This window comes from Microcaecilia unicolor, chromosome 3 (assembly GCF_901765095.1).
Source record: "Microcaecilia unicolor chromosome 3, aMicUni1.1, whole genome shotgun sequence".
NCBI lineage: Eukaryota > Metazoa > Chordata > Amphibia > Gymnophiona > Siphonopidae > Microcaecilia > Microcaecilia unicolor.
This window is the reverse complement of record NC_044033.1, coordinates 73,293,590-73,316,698: the sequence shown is the minus strand read 5'-3', so window position 1 is coordinate 73,316,698 and position 23,109 is coordinate 73,293,590.

Below are 23,109 nucleotides of genomic sequence, written 5' to 3'. Positions count from 1 at the left end.
ATTCAACTGGAAGATAAGGGTGGGGAAGAAGGTTATCACTGTTAGTACTGTTTTATGGTATGCATACATTTTGTCCTACTGCATCCCCACTTCCTGCTGCTTCTGATGCTCCCTGTTTTCCATCTTAATCACCAGTTTGTCTTTCTAGTAAATATGCATCTGCACTGGAGGGTGATGCTTTCTTTCATCCATAGGTTATGTGGAGTGGTTACCATATATGCATTCCCAATGAGAGCTTTTAATGTATTTGTGTACTTCCAGCCACAAGGAGTCTACTAGGACCAATAGCTCTTAGATCAATCCCTCTTTCTGCTAGAAAACTCTCTAACTTCACTTCTATGAAATTCACTATCAGGCTGAGCACACCCAGGGTGGCATTTCTTGACCTCAGTTCATCTATGACATCCTTGAAGGACTTCAAAACTTCTATGACTTGAGACATGTTTGTTCAATCCTGACACTCCAAGTACCTTTCAATAATGATTTTGATATCCACTAAAATCTGATGGAGGGATGCTTTGCCTCTCCAGCATGAAATAGATGGAATTCCACTTGGTAGAAACATCCTGACTAGAGGCTGACCGACTTTCAGTTTAAAACATTTTTAGCTGAAACTCTCCCCCCGCTGCAATCAATCTCCATCGCCACCACACCCCCTTCCTTGGAAGAGAGGGAGTCCTCCTGGGCCGGCTGGCCATACAACCCCAATCCCTCTTCTCTCCCACCACCTGAAGGCTCTCCCCAAGCCTACCTTTAAATTTCATCATGCTCTAGTGGTGTCTTCTGGTGATCTCCAGTAGTTCTTGCCCTCACAGGTTTCTCAGCCAGCATGACTGCCAGGACTTCACGCGGCAGCCTTGCAAGACTGCTGCAGGAGGTCTTAGTGGCCATATTGGAACTGGAAGCAGCATAAGTAGGAAGGACTGGAGATTGCTCCTTCTTATGTTGCTTCCAATCCCAAGATGGCTACCTGGACCTCCCAAGGCAATCTCCCAGCAGTCATTTTGGCTGAGGAATCTGCGGGAGCAAGAGCGATTGGGGATTGTTCTTTCCCAGAAGAAGCTACTAGGCCATCAGTCTGTGTAAAGCAAAGGTAGGCCCAGGGAGGGCCTTCAGGTGGTGGGAGGGTGGAGGGGTTGGGAGTTGGGGGGGGGGGTACATGTGGCAGCGGCCATTGGCCCGAGAGCACCTGCAAGGCACCAGTTTTGGTTTCAGTTGAAATGAGTGGTGAATTTTGGCCACAGATTCTGTTTTAGCAAAAAACAAAACCACTGGTTTCGGTCGGCCACTCATTCTGACTGAACTGGTGCTCAGGAACCCCGACTACTTCCTATGCAGCTCATATTCATCCTTCACATTCCAGTGGAATAACCCAGCTATTTCTTTTTTTTAGGCTTTCATTCATTAACTTCAGCATAAGGCCACTGGTTCCATTATTCTCTAGACCTAGGGAGCCTTTTAGTACCAGGTGTAGCAAGTATAAAAAGCATTGATCTCATGAAAGCTCCCTCCTTCACTATCTTGGTTAAGTACTTTCCATTCTCTGCTATAAAATAACCACCTGGCATTTTCTTTGTTTCTGCTAAAATATGGGATGAGATGGATATAACCTATAACCAGGATATACAGCAAAGGTGGACCAATGTTCCCTGCTGCTGGTGTGCCCCACTGTATCTATAGCTTGCCTCTGCCTTGTCCATCAGTGGTAGGGAAAGGTAAGCATGTGTAAAGTTATGATTAAGGCAGATGTCACTGATGAAATCCAATCTACTACCCTGTGCTCTGGCCATATGTGCCTGCAGCTAAGCACTGCACTTATATAGACTAAAGAGAACTGGCAATTGGGAATAAGAGATGTAACAGCCATTTAAATGCCACATTCTCAACCATCTATAGAGGTTGGTCATCCATGACAATCATTTCTAAGAAGAAGCACTGTGTTACCAGCTTCAATGCTGCCTGTCAATTGACCTAGAACAGTGATGCTAAACACCATCCCATCTCCTCCATGGCAATTTGCTTAGATAGATCTTGGGGTTGCTCGCTTGCCACTTCACTGGAGGAAAAGTCTGGGGGCTCAGCTTAGGTTATGGATTTTTTTTCTCTTTTCTGTAGCTTTTCTGATGCTGCTGCTTGCAGTGCATGATGGATTCCCCAACCTAGTATCAGCACCTTCCCTTAAACCTAAGAGTTTTGTTTGCAAATAATGCAGCATGCCATTGTTCAAAACATGGCCAATTAGCTTTCCTCTACTAATGGCCTTCGACAAATACATGCATGCTGCCTAACATCAATCATCAAGGAAAGAGCCTCTATACCTCTGATTTTTTTTAGAGGAGTTCCTCTCTGTTTCCTTAGGGGCTGCTGCTGCTGCTACTGCTAGAAATGGGGTTGAGAGCAGAGCAGAAAATGAGAGATCATGTAGATCTGTCACACTTTTCACTATTTGCTTTACCTATGTGATGTCTTTGGCCCTAGCTGTATCACGTCCTACCTTCTTACCATGTAGAATTCCTCAGACCAATTATTAAATTTTCCTTGTAAATAGTAAGGCCTAAAAGCACCTACCGTCAGGCAGAAATCCTCTACATTAATTATCCCTTTCACAGTGAGCGGGTTTGAAAAGGGAATTCCTCGCTTCCATTTAAGTGCAAAGATTAAAGGGGTCATGTTACCCCAATGGACCCCTTCTGATATTGAAAATAAGGGCCAAAAACCAAGAAGTGGGAACTGGATCAAGCTCTTCAAAACAGACCACGGACTCACAATGTAGAAATAAAGATATTTATTTAAGATGACTCAACACAGTACCATATTTCGGCACATACGTGCCTGCCTCAGGAGTCCTGATGCATATATTTGACAATCACATCTTTAAAAAGACTGTTGATGAGAGTAAAAGTGTGTATAGCGTATAAATGCTGCTATAACGGTCTTTTTAAAGACCAGCTTATGTTTAATTTGAAAGACATACTGTCAAGGATAGATGTGATTGTCAAATATAAGCATCAAGACTCCTGAGGTAGGCATGTGTGTGCGGAAACATGGTACTGTGTCATCTTAAATAAACATCTTTAATTCTACATGGTGAGTCTGTGCTCTGTTTTGAAGTGCCTGATCCAGTTCCCACTCCTTGTTTTTTGGATCTGTCTACCCAGTGGGACTTTTGTGTTCTTTCCACTTCTTTTGGTCTTTTTGCATTGAAAATAAGGGGCTATATGCTCTGATCCCTCTCCTATGCACCTGGACGTAAGTAAAGAATTGCATACCTTACTCTCATCCCAACTAAGAGCATTAGGCTCTATGTCCCAACATTCCCCTGTGCCTGTTTCCTCAGCCCAGAATGTCCATGTGTATAGAATAATAGAATCTACACGCATGATTGGTACCAATAATTGCCAGTTAACACATGTAAATGGAGGAGTGACCTTATGGTTACTGTAGTGGGTTGCAGACCTGGAGAACTGGGTTTGATTCCTGATGGTTGGCAGTGGGTTGAAATCCTGGAGAACGAGGATCAATTTCATCTGCAGCTCTGTGTGACCCTGGGCAAGTCACTAAACCCTCCATTGCACCAGGTACAACAGTAGTACAATGTACTACTTAGATTGTGAGCCCACTAGGGACAGATGTAGTACCTGAAAAATGAAACTGTAAACTGCTTAAGTCCAAGCGGTATATAAACACTGAAATGAATGTGTGCTATAAATTTATTTATTTATTTCTTGCATTTGTATCCCACATTTTCCCACCTATTTTCAGGCTCATTGTGGCTTACATTGTTCCGTCATGGCAATCACCATTTCCGGAGTGAGAGATACAAATGGTATTACATTAGAAATCATGATTGGCATAGTAGAATAAGTCAAGTATAAAGAGTTCATATTCAGAATTAGAGATGGAATGGTATTGCTTTAAAGTTCATTCGTGATAGAGTAGACTTTGGTAGTCAAGTATAGAGAGTTGGGTTTTATCTAGTTCGGCTTGAGTTTCATTGTCTTGTAGTTAGGCTGTATCGTTGTGGTATGCCTTTTTGAACAGGCTGTGCTTAAGTCTCTTAGGGGTCCTTTTACCAAGCTGTGGTAAAAGGACTCCTGCGATGGTGTCAGTGAATGGGTTTGCCATGCGCTGAGGCCCCCTTTAACTGCAGCGGGTAAAAGGATTTTTTTTTTAACTGGAAATGGTTGTGTGTTAAGTTAAGCACTTGCTACATGGTTATTTCCTAGGGGAGCCCTTAGGGCCTTCTATTTAGGAAGCAGGAAGGACTCCTGCGCTAACCTGGTTGTAACCGAGTAGCGCACCGTGCTTTCTAATCATTGCTGGGTAAGCCCCTGGTGCTAAAAAAACTGAACTATTTTTTGAGTGCCAGAAATGGCAAGCAGCACATACCGGTACTACTGCAAGGCTCCTGCAGTAGGGCTGATTTGCTGCATACTATTGCCGCAGTAGCCCTACCATGGCTTAGTAAAAGGGCCCCTTAATGCACAATTGAAAGGGGACATTGATGTGGGCAGAGCATGGGTGTATCGTGGCTCTTTCCCCCAGTGATGCATGCAACTTATAGAATAAGTTGTGCACATAGCATGGAGCACTTAGCCATGCCTACTTATGCCTGCCATTAAGTTGACATGTTGCCAATGCCACCTTCTACCTATATTCTGTAACAGCATAGGTGCATCTAGTGCTGTTATAGAATTGGTGTTAAGCACTTCTTTTTTGTGGCACCTAATTTATGGTGTCAATCTATAGAATTGTCACCTTAACCCTCCATTGCCTCAGGTACAAACTTAGATTGTGAGCCCTCCAGGGTGTAAACATACAGTAGGTATTTTTTTGACCCTGGCGGGCTCACAATCTAAGTTGTGGAGGAGTAGCCTGGTGGTTAGTACAATGACTACTGATCCCAGTGAACTGAGTTCAATTCCCATCACAACTCCTTGTGACTCTAGGCAAGTCACTTAACCCTCTATTGCACCAGGAAGAAAATAAGTACCTGTATATAATATGTAAACCACTTTGATTGTAACCACAGAAAGGCAGTATATCAAGTCACATCCCCTATATAAAAATATTATTAAAAATTCAAAAATGAGGGTTGAAGAGAACTGGCCACCCTCCTATCCATAACCAATATTTTTTTAAATGGTACCAAGCAACCTCTGACTTGCAGATTACAAAGTAGTAGAAGTATACCCATACTTTGAGCCAGTACAAGCAGTTGTAAAATGACCCCCTTATTTTGCTTAATACTTATATTAAAAGTACATGCTAGCCTAATTTGGGTCAGGTCTTGGTCCTAGTATATAAGAACATAATACAAGCCATACTGGATCAGAACAATGGTCCATCTAGCCCAGTATCCCATTTCCAACAGTGGCCAATCCAGGTCACAAGTACCTGGCAGAAACCCAAATAGTGACAACATTCCATGCAACCAATCCCAGGGCAAGCAGTGGCTTTCCCACGGCTGTTTCAATAGCAGACTATGGACTTTTCCTCCAGGAACTTGTCCAAACCTTTTTAAACCCAGTTACACTAACCGCTGTTACTACATCCTCTGGCAAAGAGCTTAACAATTCAGTGAGTGAAAAAACATTTCCTCCTATTTGTTTTAGAAATATTTCCATATAATTTCCTTGAGTGCTCCCTAGTCTGTGTACTTTTGGAAGTAGTAAAAATTCAGTATATTATCTAACACAAAATGCACATACCCAGTCCTAATGTTGATAAAGGCATGACAAGATAATGAGGCAATCAAAACCTGTCTCAGAGTTTATACATCTCAGTTGCAGTTTGGTGTGTTCACTTATTCTGCATCACCAAACTGGCATCAAACCACAAAATGATATTGAAAAAGGTCCACAGTTTTAAGAGGAAAATCAAGATGTGCTAACTAGACGCTGTCTAATTATACAACCCAACTGTCCCAGAATGTGCTTTTTGAAACCATTTCTGACATATGGGAAGAGGCAAGAACAGCTGGCCATTAAGGTTTCCTCAAGACTATTTAGCAACACGCTTGAATGTAATTAAATACTATGCTAAATACTGCACTTGTGTACAATGTATTTTTAATTTTTATGTCATGCTGTAAAAACAAATATATGCACAGGATTAGAGTTTTCGCTCATAATCGAAGTTCTTGGAGAAGTGTGGAGATTAATCTGTCTGTTGAAGAATGCCAGGTCTCTGCTCAAGAACTGTATCTTATTTTGACATGCTCAAAATAGCCCCTGTAGAGTGCGGAGAAAAGCCAGAAAATCACATTGAGCAACTGTAAGGCTTGAATGTTATCCATCCAAGCATTCCCTGGGGCCCAGGTTTTATTGCAACAAACTCCCCAGTTGTATTGACCAGTGCATATTCTTAACCTGAATTCTGACTCTGAATTGTTATAACTGACTTGCATTTCCATAAAGTCCTCTCACGAGTCTGGAATGAGTGTGTAGGGGGAAAAGGAGGTTAATAATGTTAGCAGAAATCCTGCAGAAAGTGTGCGTAGATTGGATTCACAGACATTATCCCCTGGATTCTATATATTCAAATTCCGGTCCCAACTTTGTGCATGCATCCGAGATGTGTGTGCAAATAAATTGACTAATGAACTTGGAGACATCAATAATTAGCTGCTAACAACCAATTATTGATATTCATTGGCAGTCTTAAAAATTTGCACTCACATCTCATTTCACGCTATTCTAGAAAGCACAGTGCCTAATTTCAATCATGTGTATCTGAAAAGGGTGCGTGGCCAGGGGCATGTCAGGGGCATTCCAAAAAGTTGTGCTTGGATTTGCAGAATTCACCCACAGCGGGCCAGATACTATATAAGGCGCCTAAAAAATCCACGTGGTAAACATTTCTGCCTAAGCGTATTCTACAAGCAACCTCTAGATTTATGCATGGTATACAGATTATGCTTAGTTGATATCCCAGCACCTAAAACTACACATATCCTTTTACACCGAAGTTTAGTAAAAGGACCTCTCAACCACCTACATGAAACCAGACAAAGATAGAACTGAGTTTTATGAGGACCAATTTGTCCAGTTAACTTAGGGGTCCTTTTACTAAGGTGCGCTGAAAAATGGCCTGCTCTGGTGTGGACGCGTGTATTGGACGCGTGCAAGTCCATTTTTCAGCACACCTGCTAAAAAAGCCTTTTTTGCCAAAAATGGATGTGCGGCAAAATAAAAATCAGCATGCATCCATTTTGGGCCTGAGACCTTACCACCACCTATTGACATAATGGTAAGGTCTCATGCGTTAACCGGGCAGTAATCGTCAGTGCACATATACTGCCAATTACTGCCTGGTTAGCACCACGCGATAGAAAATAAAAATTATTTTCTACCGTGCATAGAAATTAGAATTACCGCCAGGGGCACACAGTAGCTGGACAGTAGTTCTAATTTGACACATGTTGTACACGTGTAGGTGCCTACCCTGCTTATAATCAAACGAGAAAAACGCCCAAGTTCCGACCTAAATCGGGAGATGGACGTTTATCTCACAAAAACGAATAAAGCGGTATAATCGAAAGCCGAACTTGGACGTTTTCAACTGCACTCCGTCGCGGATGCGGACAAAGTTGATGGGGGTGTGTCGGAGGCGTGGTGAAGGCGGAACTGGGGCGTGGTTATCACCCGAACAGAGATGGGCGCCTTTCGCCGATAATGGAAAATAAGTATGCGTTTGTAGAAAGAATTTAGGGCACTTTTCCTGGACCCTGTTTTTTCACGAATAAGGCCCCAAAAAGTGCCCTAAATGACCAGATTACCACCAGAGGGAGTCGGGGATGACCGCCCCTGACTCCCCCAGTGGTCATTAACCCCCTCCCACCACAAAAAAATTATGTTTCACAACTTTTTATTTTCACCCTCAAATGTCATACCCTCCTCCCAGGCAGCAGTATGCAGGTCCCTGGAGCAGTTGTTAGGGGGTGCAGTGGACGTCAGGCAGGTGGACCCAGGTCCATCCCCCCCTACCTGTTACAATTGTGCTGCTTAATGCTTAGTCGTCCAACCCCCCCAAACCCACTGTACCCACATGTAGGTGCCCCCCTTCACCCCTTAGGGCTATAGTAATGGTGTAGACTTGTGGGCAGTGGGTTTTGAGGGGGATTTGGGGGGCTCAACACACAAGGGAAGGGTACTATGCACCTGGGAGCTCTTTTACCTTTTTTTTTGTTTTTGTAAAAGTGCCCCCTAGGGTGCCCGGTTGGTGTCCTGGCATGTGAGGGGGACCAGTGCAGTACGAATCCTGGCCCCTCCCACGAACAAATGCCTTGGATTTATTCATTTTTGAGCTGGGCGCTTTCATTTTCCATTATCGCTGAAAAACAAAAACGCCCAGCTCACACATTGTCGAATAAAACATGGACGTCTATTTTTTTGCGAAAATACGGTTCGGTCCGCCCCTTCACGGACCCGAACTCGGAGATAAACGCCCATGGAGATAGACGTTTTCGTTCGATTATGCCCCTCTACGTGTCTTAGTAAAAGGGCCCCTTAGACAGTTAAGTGACACTTAACCACATATGTACTGTCTTCGCCCCTGGAGCACTCACAAAATTGGCAGCTATGGCTTTAGTGATTAGTGCTGATATTCAGCGGCACTAACCAATTAATTGTCACTGAATATCAGTGGACAGCTTCTCTTTGAATATTGACCCCATATTTTACAAAATATGCACATAAATTGTGACAATGCCCATGCTTTGTCCAAACTCCACCCTGAGTGCACCTATTTTACCAACTTGCACCATGCATAATAGTCCATTTTTGTATGAAAATGGTTTATAAAATCACCCTTGTAAAGTTAAATGGCAGTTGCATTGCTGAATTTTAACCTCAGTTTGTTTAATTGTCTGTCCAATGTCCAAATCATTTAAGATTTGAAAAATACAAAGGTTGATCTCAGAGTGCTTAAGACAGTGTAAGTTTGGGCACTCTTACAGTCATAGATGTAGTTTTTCTGCTTTGTTTTTGGATTGGGGGGGGGGGGGAGGGACATAGGGTAGGAGTCCAAATTAGTGGTAGTGGTGGAGAAACATTTCCCCATCCCTCAGATTGGCATCCTTTAGCTTTATCTTTCCCCCTCCCCTGACATTCACCCCCTCTTCCACGCACTCTCTCTCTCTCTCTTACACATACACATACTCTATCACTCACATCTCAGCAATACTCAAGGCCTGTTGCCACCAGCCTCAACCTTTCTACCTGTTCAGCTGTAGCTGCCACAGGGTGATATTATATACTCAAACCTTTTTATTTCTTAATACATTTTTATAGTCTTCCTTTGTTTATCTTTATTATTTAGTTTAGATTTATTTTCATTTTTCTAGCCCTTTTATATTAATTCATTTTCTTTACTACATTTCTTCTCCTAAGTTCAGTTTTTTCTTCCGTTACTTATTTTATTTTTTCAGCATTTCCTGTAGAATTTTTCCATCTTGTTGTCATCTCTCTTTTGCTTATGATGTATGATTTATTTTCTTTTCCTTTTTTCTTATGTTTTTCTTTACCTACCTAAACTCTTCCAATCTCCCTTCCCCCCCCCCCACCCTACACACTTGCCTCATGTTTCTGCCTCCCCACTCATTCACCCTTCCTCACCACTCCACAATTCCCTCATCTTTCATATATTTCTTGCATTTCCTCTTCCAGCCCCCCTTCCTTTCTTCTTTTCTCCACACCATCTTGTCCCTCCTTCCTTCTCTTTCCACTTCTGTACCTTATTACTCATATCCCCTACTTACCTTTCTCTCAGCTCTTCTTCCTCTCTTTTCTATCATTTTCCCTTTCATCACCCCTTCTCCTGTCTGTCTGTCTGTCTTTCTATCTCTCTTCCCTCCACCTTTCTCTCCCACTCTCAAACCTTTCTCCTTTCTCCCAACTTTCATCTTCTCTTCTCTTCCCTCATCCCCACATGGTCTCTCTCTCTCTCTCTCTCTCTCTCTCTCTCTCTTCTCCTGGCACACACTTTCTCTCTCGTGCTTCATCCTTCCCAGTACTCACTCATGCACTCTCACTATCCCTGGCACTTTCTCTGTCTTCTTCTTACCTATCCCCAAGTGATTTCTCTCTCTCGCCTTCTCCCCAAACACATACTCTCTCTTTGTTCCTCCATCTCACAGTACTCTCTCCCCCTCCTGTTACACTGTCACCCCTCCATGTGCAACATCTCTCATTCTCCCTCTCCTTCCCCAACAAGGTCCAGAAACTCTCTGTCTCCCTTCTCCCTCCAACTAGGCCTGGCATCTATTCTTATTCTCCTTATTCTCCAACAGGTCCAGAAATTCTCCCTCTCCATCCGCTCCTTTCCCCCAAGTGCTGTTTTCCCCCCTTACCCTCAAGAACACTATTTTTCCACCTTCTAACACTTTCTCTCCCACCTTTCATCTCCTAGAAAGTGTGTATTTTTATATGCTGGCCCTCTACTCTGGAATTCCCTACCTGAGGAACTTCAAAATGTCCATTCATATTATGCATTTTGAAAGCTGGTGGTTTGCCAATATTTTACTTGATGTGTTGTTTATTCATTTAAACTGTATTGTGTGTCTGTAAGATTGTACTATGATTGTAAATTTTATAAATATTGTACTTTTAAACCACTTTGACACTTTGGTATAAAGCGGTATATAAAATCAATAAATCCAATGAAATCCAAACCCCTCCAACAGGTCCAGCAATTCTCCCTCTCCCTCACCTTTGCAGGTCCAGTAGGGAACAAATAGTGCCAGAATAAACCATTCTCAGTAATTAGCTTCTCTAATGTTTTCTAGGCCTGTGTGGATATGCCCTACAGTTACAACATAAGATTTGACATACTACACGTCAGACCAAAAGTGCATCAAGCTCAGAATCCTGTTTCCAACAGTGGCCAATCCAGGTCACAAATACCTGGCAATATTCCAAAAAGTAGACAGATCCATGCTGTTTACATCCAGGGATAAGCAGTAACTTTCTCCAAGTCTAACTAGTTAGTAATGGTTACATAAGAACATATAGACATCAGGGGCGTATCTGCGTGAGGCCACAGGGGCCTGGGCCCCCGCAGATTTCGCCCTGGACCCCCCTACCACCGTCAACCCTCCCCCACCTACCGCCGTCACCTACCCCCGCCGAGGTCCGCTTCCTCCGGTCCGGTGCCTTTAAAAGTATTACTTCAGCTGACGGGGGACCCCCAACCCCCGCCAGCCCAGCCGAGATCTTGTTTTAAGAAGTTCTTCCATCCTCGTGCTATTGAAAACTGCCTGCCTGCATCCCTTCTAGTTTCGGACTGAGTCTGACGTCGCAGCACATTGTACATGCAGGATGTCAACGTGCTGCGATGTCAGACTCAGTCCGAAACTGGAAGGGATGCAGGCAGGCAGTTTTCAATAGCACGAGGATGGAAGAACTTCTTAAAACAAGACCTCGGCTGGGCTGGCGGGGGTTGGGGGTCCCCCGCCAGCTGAAGTAATACTTTTAAAGGCACCGGACCGGAGGAAGCGGACCTCGGCAGGGGTAGGTGACAGCGGTAGGCGGGGGAGGGTTGACGGCGGTAGGGGGGGCGGCGGCCGGGGGGCTATAATGTGCTCCCTCACTCTAGCCCCTGCCCCCCCTACCGCCGAACCTCAGATACGCCCCAGATAGACATACTGGGTCAGACTAATGGTCCATCCAGCTCAGTATCCTGTTTCCAACAGTGGCTAATCCAGGTCACAGGTACCTGGCAGAAACCCAAATAGTAGAACATTCCATGCCACTAATCCTATGGCTTTCCCTTGTCTATTTCAATAGTAGACTATGGACTTTTCCTCTAGGAACTTGTTCAAATTGTTTTTAAACCCAGATACGTTAACTGCTGTTACTACATCTTCTGGCAATGAGTTCCAGAGCTTAACTATTTGTTGAGTGAAAAAGTATTTCCCCATATTTGTTTTAAAAATATTTAAGTTTCCCTAGTCTTTGTACTTTTCGAAAGAGTAAAAATCGATTCACTTTTACCCATTCTACACCATATAGGCTTCCTGTGTCTCTTGTTTTTGTTTACTTTGCAGAGCAAGCCAAAATGGTTTACATTTCACAATATAAAACATTAAAAGAACTCCATAAAATTATAGGAAAGTATACAAACTCCATGCAAACAAGAAACATTAAACCATTCATTTATTGCTGCTTTCAGCTTGGACCGCTACCCCTCCATTTATCCATTGTCTACCCTTGCCATCAGCTCCTTCTTCAGATTTTCCCCCCATTTTACCAATTCAGGACGTCTGAAATCCCATACTTTGAGTTTTGTGCATCTGCACTCCATTTTTGCTCTTAAATCAAACCATATCATGTGATGATCACTATTGCCTAGGTGGGCACCAGACTTTGGAAACACTTCCTCCATTTGTGAGCACTAGATCCAGCGTTGACCCTTCCTTTGTGGTTTTTGTCAACATTTGTCTGAGAAAAGAACTTTGATAGTCATCCATGATCTCTCTTCTTCATTCTGAAACTCTCCTGCCCAGTTAAACCCTTTTGAATGTCAGGCCCTATAATTTTATTGTTTCATGGTACATGTTCTAAATCTTAGAAACCATTTGAGAAACAATTTTATAAAGCTTTCTTATGTGCAAAGTATGTGTTACATAAAAACTGGGCACATTGTGAGATTTCACCTATTTTTACACAATCTGCATATAAGCATTCCCAGGGACATAGAATAGGCAGAGTTGCCATGAATGCATGTATGTTACAAAATACCAGGCTGATCTTAAAGGCACTGGACAGACTATGATCCGGATATACAATGCCAGGCCTAATCTGGCATTAGCATTGAATATTTGGGTCTTGGCCAGCCACCAGAATCTATCTAGGTGCCAGCCAATAGTCAGATTGGTACCCAGATAACTTGCTGGATAGAATTAGACAGTCTTTTGACTGCCTTAACTTAATCCAAAAAAGGAAAAAATGGCTGAGCTCCACCTCAATATTATTGTAGCATACACAAATTGAAAAAAGGAGAGCAAATTGACACAGCAGAAATATACTGTGTATATATATATATATATGTGGGACGTCTCATACAGTCACATGGACACTTGTATGTGTCTGGCTTTTATTGAGCCTATATATTCGTGACGATGTATAATCATTGACTGCCCCCAACCGCCTATGGTGCACAAGATTTGCTTTCTGTGAAATTCTTTGTGTTCAATTCTAAATATATGTGCCTTAATATCTCATTGTGATCTCATCTCTTTTTTTATGATTATTTTATGTGCACTCATGGGGTTCTGAGTCTTTAAAAAACTTTTACGCTGTTGTAGTCAATCAAAGCAATTTAACTAAGACAAGTATGTATGTAACTTATCTCAATCTTCTTTGGAAGCTGCGGGTTGCTGTGTTGCTTTAAAACAAACAATTGATGTGTCCCTCGCGCTTCACTTGTAGAGTCTTGACCAGATCTCCGAAATCAATGCCCACCCGACAGGAGCCTGTTTCGCAGTTATTTGCTTTGTCAAGGGTGATAGGCATGTATCTGTTTAAAATACGGAGAACATATGCTTAATATACAGAGCTATTGCTTTTTACTGAATATTTTACATACTGTACAAGTCTATGGCATCTGGTCTCACTTTAGCAGTGCTCAGTATAGGCAGGATCTGATAAGAAATGGCGCTGGCGTTCAGCTTTTTAAACGGAGGCGGAGTTTTTTACGTTTAAAAAGCTGAACGCCAGCGCCATTTCTTATCAGATCCTGCCTATACTGAGCACTGCTAAAGTGAGACCAGACGCCATAGACTTGTACGGTATGTAAAATATTCAGTAAAAAGCAATAGCTCTGTATATTAAGCATATGTTCTCCGTATTTTAAACAGATACATGCCTATCGCCCTTGACAAAGCAAATAACTGCGAAACAGGCTCCTGTCGGGTGGGCATTGATTTCGGAGATCTGATCAAGACTCTACAAGTGAAGCGCGAGGGACACATCAATTGTTTGTTTTAAAGCAACACAGCAACCCGCAGCTTCCAAAGAAGATTGAGATAAGTTACATACATACTTGTCTTAGTTAAATTGCTTTGATTGACTACAACAGCGTAAAAGTTTTTTAAAGACTCAGAACCCCATGAGTGCACATAAAATAATCATAAAAAAAGAGATGAGATCACAATGAGATATTAAGGCACATATATTTAGAATTGAACACAAGGAATTTCACAGAAAGCAAATCTTGTGCACCATAGGCGGTTGGGGGCAGTCAATGATTATACATCGTCACGAATATATAGGCTCAATAAAAGCCAGACACATACAAGTGTCCATGTGACTGTATGAGACGTCCCACATATATATATATATACACAGTATATTTCTGCTGTGTCAATTTGCTCTCCTTTTTTTAACTTAATCCAGGCATTTACCTGGTTAGTGGTCTGAAAATTGCCGCTAACCAGGTAAATCCCGGCTCTGCCCAAACTCTACCCCAGACTATCCCAGTACCAATTGGATAGTGCGACGGCGGTGCCCCTAGATTTTCAGCAGCCTTACCTGGCTATGTGCCGCTGAAAATCCTGGGATCACCCAGTTAGCACAATTAAACTATGCAGGAGCCTCTCCTGCTGGGCTAAATTGATTAAAATATCAGCCCATATATGTAGATATGCACAGAATAGACACATCACATATTTGCATCTTCTCTGATGTGGGTGTTAATTTAAGTTAGAGTTTTTGTATGCTACGGGGGGGAAACTGTAGGAGCCTATTTGATAAAGACATACGGAGGGGCATTTTCGATAGGACGTCTAAGTCTGACTTGAGCCATTTTGCCGAAAATGTCTCAAATCAATGTCTAGCACACAGCCATAATCAAACCTGAAAAACATTTGATTTGATTATGGCTTTGAGCTAAACAGCTTCAGGTTAAACATGTCCATCATTTTTTTTTAATGTCCTATGGAAAACCTATAAAAACAAGTCATAGGGAGGTCTGTCTGGCAGCATTCCTAGTGAATTGGGCACTCATTCATCCCAGCAGTGCAGAGGGGAAGCCTAGAGGTCAGTGCAGTGGACATCACATAAAAGGACCTAGGTACAAATCCCACCTAAACTGCTTCATATTGTATGGCGAGTCTTCCAGGAACAGATAAAACCTACTTCCATGTCAAGAGGAGACAGCATCGGGACATTGATGATGCAGTTCATCAGTTTCTTTGGTCCAGCCATCTTCGTACCTACAGTTACCTAATCTGCTCAGTGCTGCAATGTAGCGCATTACTTCAAGACATTTATGTCTATAAATCTGACTGAAAAAATACTCTGAAACTTTCAGCTGTTATTTTTCTGATAACAATCCTTAATCACAGTCCCCACTTTCTCTTGATCTTCTCAAGGAGCTTCCATTAGCCTGCTGTTATTATAGACTTGAGTACAAAATCACAGTTCTGTTCTTATTATTATAAAATATTAATTCAGTTCTTAGGAAGATATCTTTGCACTGGGTCTTCTTGAATAGAGTAGGAGAAAATGATAGCCCTTTGTGATGTCTTTTCGAAAGAGCTTTTATTGGCCTTGTACCCTCCTCAATTTATTTTATTGAGTTTCTGTATGACCTGGGAGAAGTAAAAAGTAAGTACATGCTCCTCCTTTGTAGTGTATGATTTTCTCCTCCAAAGTGATCTGTCTTGCATTTTTACACTTGTTGAACTTGTTTTTCTTTTTATTCAGGCTCATCGGTTCCATTTTCTGATTTCGATAGCCCATCTGTTCTTTCAGTGTTCATATTCATGCATATTGCCCATGAATCTGAAGTGGTTCCATCAGTCTCAATGTGTTTTCAGAAAGTCAATATGCATACAGTGCACGCTACAGTGAGATTCCGATAGGCAGTGTTTTAGCCTCACTTCATGCTATTTTGATCTTTTCAGCTTTTCTGTTGGAGGCTTTGAATAAAGATCACACAATCACCATCATATCTATGTCTAGTCTTGTAGGATTCTGATTAGAAAATGGGTTTTCAAATCCCCAGAGCTATGCAATAGTGAATTTCCAAAAAAAAAAAAAAAAACTAGCCTGAATATATTTCACTTTTTAGTTTGATCACAGAGATGAAAGTGATATGGCATTAGTAGAGAAAGCACTAAGATTAATTATTTTGATTACTTGTTTGACAAGAGACAAAAAATATATAATTTTTCAGCTCTCCTTTTCTATCTTTGTAATACACAAATATAAGGCTAAGAAAGTATAACTAACTATGCCATTTTCCCACCTTGTTGCTCTTTCAGCACTACATTTCCATCTAGCAGAAACGTAGTGTGGCAGGGCATTTTTGATATGACTTCTGAGTCGAACTTTGGATGTTTTGCCCTAAAAATCCAAAATCCGAATAGGAAATATGGCCATTTTTTTGAAACTGCAAAAGTCTTTTTTTTTTTTCAAAAATACCATTGTAACAAGGTTCTGTTGTCTGTGTGTTTATTTTTTCAGGCCATTTTCGGGGAAAAAAACATACAAATCAAGCTATTGAGATATAGGAGGGGCCAACATTTTTAGCAGACTGGTCCCCTAGACATCCCAGGAGAACAATGGGGCACCCTAGGGAGCACTGCTCTGGATTTCATATAAATGCTCCAGGGTACATATCTCACTGTTGCTTCCTTATCTTGTCTGCTGAGCCCTCCAAAACCCACAATCCCCAACTGTACACCACTACAATAGCCCTTATGGATGAAGGGGGCACCTATATTTGGGTTAAGTGGATTTCTGCTGAGCTTTGGAGGGCTCACAGTTTCCACCAGAAGTGTAACCAGTAGGGGGAGGTATGGACCTGGTTCCATCTGTCTACGGTGCACTACACCCACTGCTACTCTACTCTAGGGAACTGCATGCTGCTCTAATGGACCTGGCTATAATATCTGATGTTGTCTTAGAGGCTTGTGAGTACTATTTTATTCACATTTTTTGGATGTGGGAGGGAGTCAGTGACCATTGGGGGTATAAGGGAATCATCTCTGATTCCTTCCAGTGGTCATCTGGTCATTTAGGGAACCTTTTTCTGCCTTATTCATGATAAAAACAGGTCTAGACCAAGACGTTGAAGTTTTCACCCTTGATAATTTTGTTTTGTTCCATTATGGCTGTAAAATGCCCTAAACCCGCCCAAATCCCACCTCTGCAATGCCCCCAACACACCCCCTTGTGATTTGGGTGCACTGCAGATGAAATAAATAAACATCTGCAAAATAGGGTTTGAAAATACTGATTTGGATGTTTTGAGAAGAAATTCGTTCAAATGGTGCATTATGACACTTTTTGGACATTTTTCTCTTTCAAACATGAACCCCATCTAATATAATAATTTGCTCTGTGAACATTCAAAAGTGTTTACCTGGGATCATAACCAGCTGCTGACGTCACTGGTCAGCACTAGAACCCTGCTTGCCTGATGTCAGGAGGTGATTATGATCCCAGTGAGAGACATGGGAAGCGTGCAACTGGCAAAAAGAACAGTGGACAGTTGAAGAACAGAGGGAGCGGGCAGAGACATCCTTACGTGCACGTTGTCCCCCCTCCAAAATCACCAACCCCCCTCTGCTACCCTCCCCTCTCCCCCTCTTACCGGGGTCCCAGCGGCAGCAGTGAAGGGCGAGCAGCAGGCTCGGCGAGTCGGCTGCCTTCCCTTCACTTCACTATCAGCTCTGACTCTGGTCCCGCCGTTGCAGAAACAGGAAATGAGGGCGGGATCAGAGAGAGCTGAGAGCGAAGAGAAGGCAGCCGACTCGCCGAGCCTGCTGCTCGCGCTTCACTGCTGCCGCCGGGACCCCGGTAAGAGGGGGGGAAGGGAGGGTAGCAGAGGGGGGTTGGTGATTTTGGAGGGGGGGTGACGTGCACATAGGGGGATGGGCGGGGCCAGTGTCAGGGAGGGCCGTGGGTGGAGGCATCGCAAGGACGTGTCTGTGAGACTGAGAGAGGAGAGGTGGCGGGTCTAGAACTCGGGGGAGGGAGGGAGGGGGGACTGGAACTCGGGGGAGGGACAGAGGGAAGGAGAGAGAGAGAGAGGGAGGGACAGAGGGAAGGGGGGCCTGGAACTCAGAGGAGAGGAGGGGGGGAATGCACCACCTATAAAAAAAAAACAGCACCCCCAAACAGGCCCGTAGAGAACACCTGGAAACTTATGGACAAAGTGGTGAGTTGCAGTGGAGTGAGAGAGGGGAGGGAGGACGGCCTGGAAATCGGAAGGGAAGAAAGGGGGCCGTGGGACTTGGAGGGGACAAAGGGAGAGAGCGAGGGAGGGGGGGGATAACCTTGCTAGAGCCCATTTCATTTCATACAGACCACTAGGGACCAGCAGGTTACCTGGAGTTCTACAGAGCTTGCCTATCCCTTGCTATTGAACTTGTGATACTGAAACAGCACCACCCACTAGCAGGACTTTAGGTGGAGAACTCCCACTAAGCTTAGAGGGAACAGTGCTTGCAGATACCTTTCCCACCTAGTAAGAGGGAAAGGAGAGGACGAGGTGGCCAAGCAGACCCATCTCTCTTCCTCTTTATAAAAAGTGGATGAAACCTCTGAAGATTCTTTCTTGTCTCCTTAGTGATATAGAGAAATAGTAAACCTGAAAGAAGGGGGCCTGATATAGCCTCCCCCTTCTTTCACAAATAAAAATAGTAAGGGACTGTCTGTAAGGATCACACTGCCCTTCCTCCTGCTGGTCTCTGTGCAACCTGCAAATCGGGTTTGCTTCCAGTGAATGGCCCAAAGTTATAGGGCTCCTAAGTTTTGGGAAATACGAGGAATGGGCTGCTATTTGCAATGAAAATAACATATCCCATGCCGTTGCATATTATTAACAAAAATGAGCATAAAAACGCATGCTTTTTTCTATCAATAATAGAACGTACTCTTTGGGTACGGGTGCTACATGCATTCTATAAACCGTGCCTAACAATAGGCATGGTTTATAGAATAGCACTAAGTGTATTTTTTGCCGCACTAATTTTTTTAGCGTCAGATCTAGAACTTCATCCTTAATGTCTGTGCCTTCAATATAAACGTGAATTCTGCATGATTTGTACTAGTGTTTTATAAAGACACTTAGGTGCACCTATGCATCTTTATAAATACGCTGCAAATAAGCACCTTTTTGTCCTCTCAGTCCAGAGGACCAGTTATAAAATTACCCTGTGTTTTCAGACTAGATGTGATCCCCTATTCTTATCCTGAGGGAAGGTCAGTTCAGTCCTCTAAATTATTTAAAATCATTTACAACAAAAGAATGTTGAGGCATTCCTTTTCCAACCTTGCTTCAGGATGTCCTATGTAGAGGGTTTCTTTACCCCTAAAATGAAAACTACAGTGGGAATGTGGGGCTCAAAGAATAACAGACTGGAGTAATTAAATGGTAAAGAAACGGCACTGGGAAACAGATTTATGCATGCACATGTGGTCAATAAAGTCTGAAAATAAATCCTGTTATCTTGAACTACAGGAAAGATAACATACCCTACAAAAGAGATAACACAAGTTACCTCAACCCATTACAAAAGATTATATCTTTCCTGAAACTAAAAATACAGGGAGCTTGTTTCCAAAATAAGAGGCTGGTGTTTTGTTTTCGTTTAGACATATTGTATTTTACCATAACTAGGAATCCTGTTAGCCTAAGGGGATAATTTTATAAAAGTTTTTTTCATGTGTATATGCACATAATATGGGGGGGGGGGGGGACTTTTATAACACTTGTAAGCAACTCCAGCGTAGATGTGTTTGGGGGTGGAATTTGGGCAGAGAATGGGTAGAGTCATGATTTATGCAAAGGGAGGGGGAGAGGAGAGAAGCATAGCAAACTGATGGCAAGATGCCCGACCGGAGGGGGAGTGCGCAGAAGAGAGAATAGAGATGGGGAGGGGGAGAGGAGGAGCTAAAAGTAGCAAGCAAAGCAAAGGCGACCTGACCCTCCTGCAACCACAAGCCTTCCTCCAACACAGCTGCTTCCTGAATTTATCCGGATGATGCTGTCTTCTGCCAAGTAAGAGGACCACCACAAAACTATGCCCATGCAGATGCTATTTTGGAGCTCTACCCTGAAGAAGATTGCGAAACCTGGCCATGTTGGCAGAGGCTCCATTCGTTTTCTAAGCTAAGTAGCTTTTGAATTTTTGATACAAAAAAATTAAAGATAAAATGAGAGACCAATGAAGAATATGCAGTGCTATATCAAGAAAGTGATTGTTGATAGTACTTACATCGTGATACCTGAGGATCCCCTTACTAAAAAAATGCTTTAGTGTGAACATGAATACACTTGCAAGTTCAATGGTGTTTAAAAATTGATACTTTAAGAATGTTTGCTAGGAAAGTTGATCTTGTTATAAATTTAGGTGCAGGCCTTTGTACCACATTTCTGGTGGTGCAAATGGCCACACCTAAATTTATTTATTTATTTTTATTTGTTACATTTGTATCCCACATTTTCCCACCTATTTGCAGGCTCAATGTGGCTTACATTATTCCGTAATGGCGATCGCCATTTCTGGGATGAGAAATGCAAAGTGGTATTGCATTAAAGTTCATAAGTGACAGATTAAATAAGGAATCAAGTATAGAGAATTCATTTCCGGAATGAGAAATAAAGTGGTATTGCGCTAAAGTTCATTACTGACAAAGTAAATGAAGCAGTCAGGTATAGAGAGTTCAGTTTTGTCCAGTTCTGGTGTAAGTTTCGTTGTCTAGTATTTAGGATGGATCATTATGATATGCCTTATTGAACAGGTTGGTTTTTAGTGATTTTCGGAAGTTTGTTAGGTCGTGCATTGTTTTTATAGCGTATGGTAGTGCATTCCATAGTTGCGTGCTTATATAGGAAAAGCTGGATGCATATGTTGATTTATATTTTAGTCCTTTGCAGCTGGGGTAGTGGAGATTCAGGAATGTGCGTGCTGACCTTTTTGTGTTCCTGGTTGGTAAGTCTATGAGGTCTGACATGTAGACTGGGGCCTCGCCGTGAATGATTTTATGAACCAGGGTTCAGATTTTGAATGCAATACGTTCTTTAAGTGGGAGCCAGTGTAGTTTTTCTCTTAGGGGGTTGGCGCTTTCGTATTTTGTTTTTCCAAATATGAGTCTGGCTGCTGTGTTTTGGGCAGTTTGGAGTTTCTTAATGATTTCTTCTTTGCATCCGGCATAGATTGCATTGCAGTAATCTAGATGGCTTAGCACCATTGATTGTACCAGGCTGCGGAATATTTCCCTTGGGAAGAAAGGTTTTACTCTTTTGAGTTTCCACATTGAGTGGAACATTTTCTTTGTTGTATTTTTCGCATGGCTTTCTCGTGTGAGATTTCAGTCAATTGTAACTCCGAGAATTTTCAGGCTATCTAAAACAGGAAGGGTGTAGTATGGGATGTTTATAGCGGTGGGTTTGTTCATGTTATATTGTGATGAGAGGATGAGACATTGTGTTTTTTCTGCGTTGTTTTAATTGAAATGCATCCACCCATAAATTCATAATTTGGAGGCTGTGTTTGATTTCATTTGTGATTTCTGTTAGATCATGTTTGAACAGGATGTAGATCGTGACATCGTCTGTGTAGATGTAAGGATTAAGGCCATGGTTGGGTAGTGATTTGGCTAGAGGTGTCATCATTAGGTTGAAAAGGGTTGGTGAAAGGGGTGATCCTTGGGGTACTCCGCATTCTGGTTTCCATGGTGATGATGTATTTGAATTTGATATTACTTGGTATGTTCTTTTGGTTAGGAAGCCTTTGATCCAGCTAAGTACACTTCCTCTGATCCCGAAGTATTCTAGGATGTTTAATAGTATTTTGTGGTTTACCATGTCGAATGCGCTGGACATGTCGAATTGTAGGAGAAGTACACTATTGCCAGTTGCAATTGCTTGTTTGAATTTGGTTAAGAGAGTGATTAGTACTGTTTCGGTGCTGTGGTTGGATCGAAATCCTGATTGTGATTCATGTAGTATTGAGAATTTAAGTAGTCGGTAAACTGCTTGGTTACCATACTACTACTACTACTACTACTACTACTACTATTACTTAACATTTCTAGAGCGCTACTAGGGTTACACAGCGCTGTACAGTTTAACAAAAAAGGACGGTCCCTGCTCCAAGAAGCTTACAATCTAATGGGTGAAATGTCAAGTTGGGGCCATTAGTTTGACTGCCAGAGGGACAGATGCTACAGGGCGGTAGTTGGTTATGTCGTTTGTTTTTTTCTTTGAATCTTTAGGTATTGGGGTGAGTAATATGTTTCCTTTATCCTTAGGGAAGAGTCCATGTTGTAACATGTAGTTTAGGTGTGACATGAGGTCTACTATGAAGCGTTGAGGGGCGGATTTTATTAAGTTGTTGGGACATATGTCCAGTTTGCAGTGGGATTTAGCGAACCTGTTGATCGCTTGGGTGATGGTATCATCAGTAAGTAGAGCGAAGTTTGTCCAGATTCGGTCAGCTGGCTATTCATCGGGGATTGGGTCCAGACAGTCAATGAATTTTTCGTGGTCGGTGGTATTGAGTGGTAACGTGATTCGTAATTTTATAATTTTCTCGTTGAAGTATTTAGCAAGGTTGTCTGCTGATGGGGTATCTGTATTGGTTGTGGTAACTGGTGTGGTATCTAGTAGTTTGTTCACGAGTTGGAAACGTTTATGCGTGTCTTTGTAGTCTGGCCCTATTTTGGTTTTGTAGTATGACCTTTTGGTTTGTCTTATTGCATATTTGTATTTTCTTTGCATTTGTTTCCATGCGTTAAGTGTGTATTCATCTTTTATTTTATTCCATGCTCGTTCAAGCCTCCTAACTTGTGTTTTTAGTTTTTTCAGTTCTTTATTGAACCATGGTATTGAGTTGTGTCTTCGTGAGGTTCTTGTTTGTAGTGGTGCTATTTTGTCTAATATGCTTCTGCACCTGTGTCCCAATCCAGAAGATAGTGTTTCGAGTCCGTTTGTGCTTTCCAACCATTCTTGTAGATCTGTTGCCAGAATGTTACAGGGTCAATTTGGCCTCTCGTGGTGTAGGTTTTGTGTTCTTGATTGTGGTATTTACATGCGACTCTCTGCTTAAGCATTTATTCAATAAACTGTGCCAAACTTTAGGCATGGCTTAAA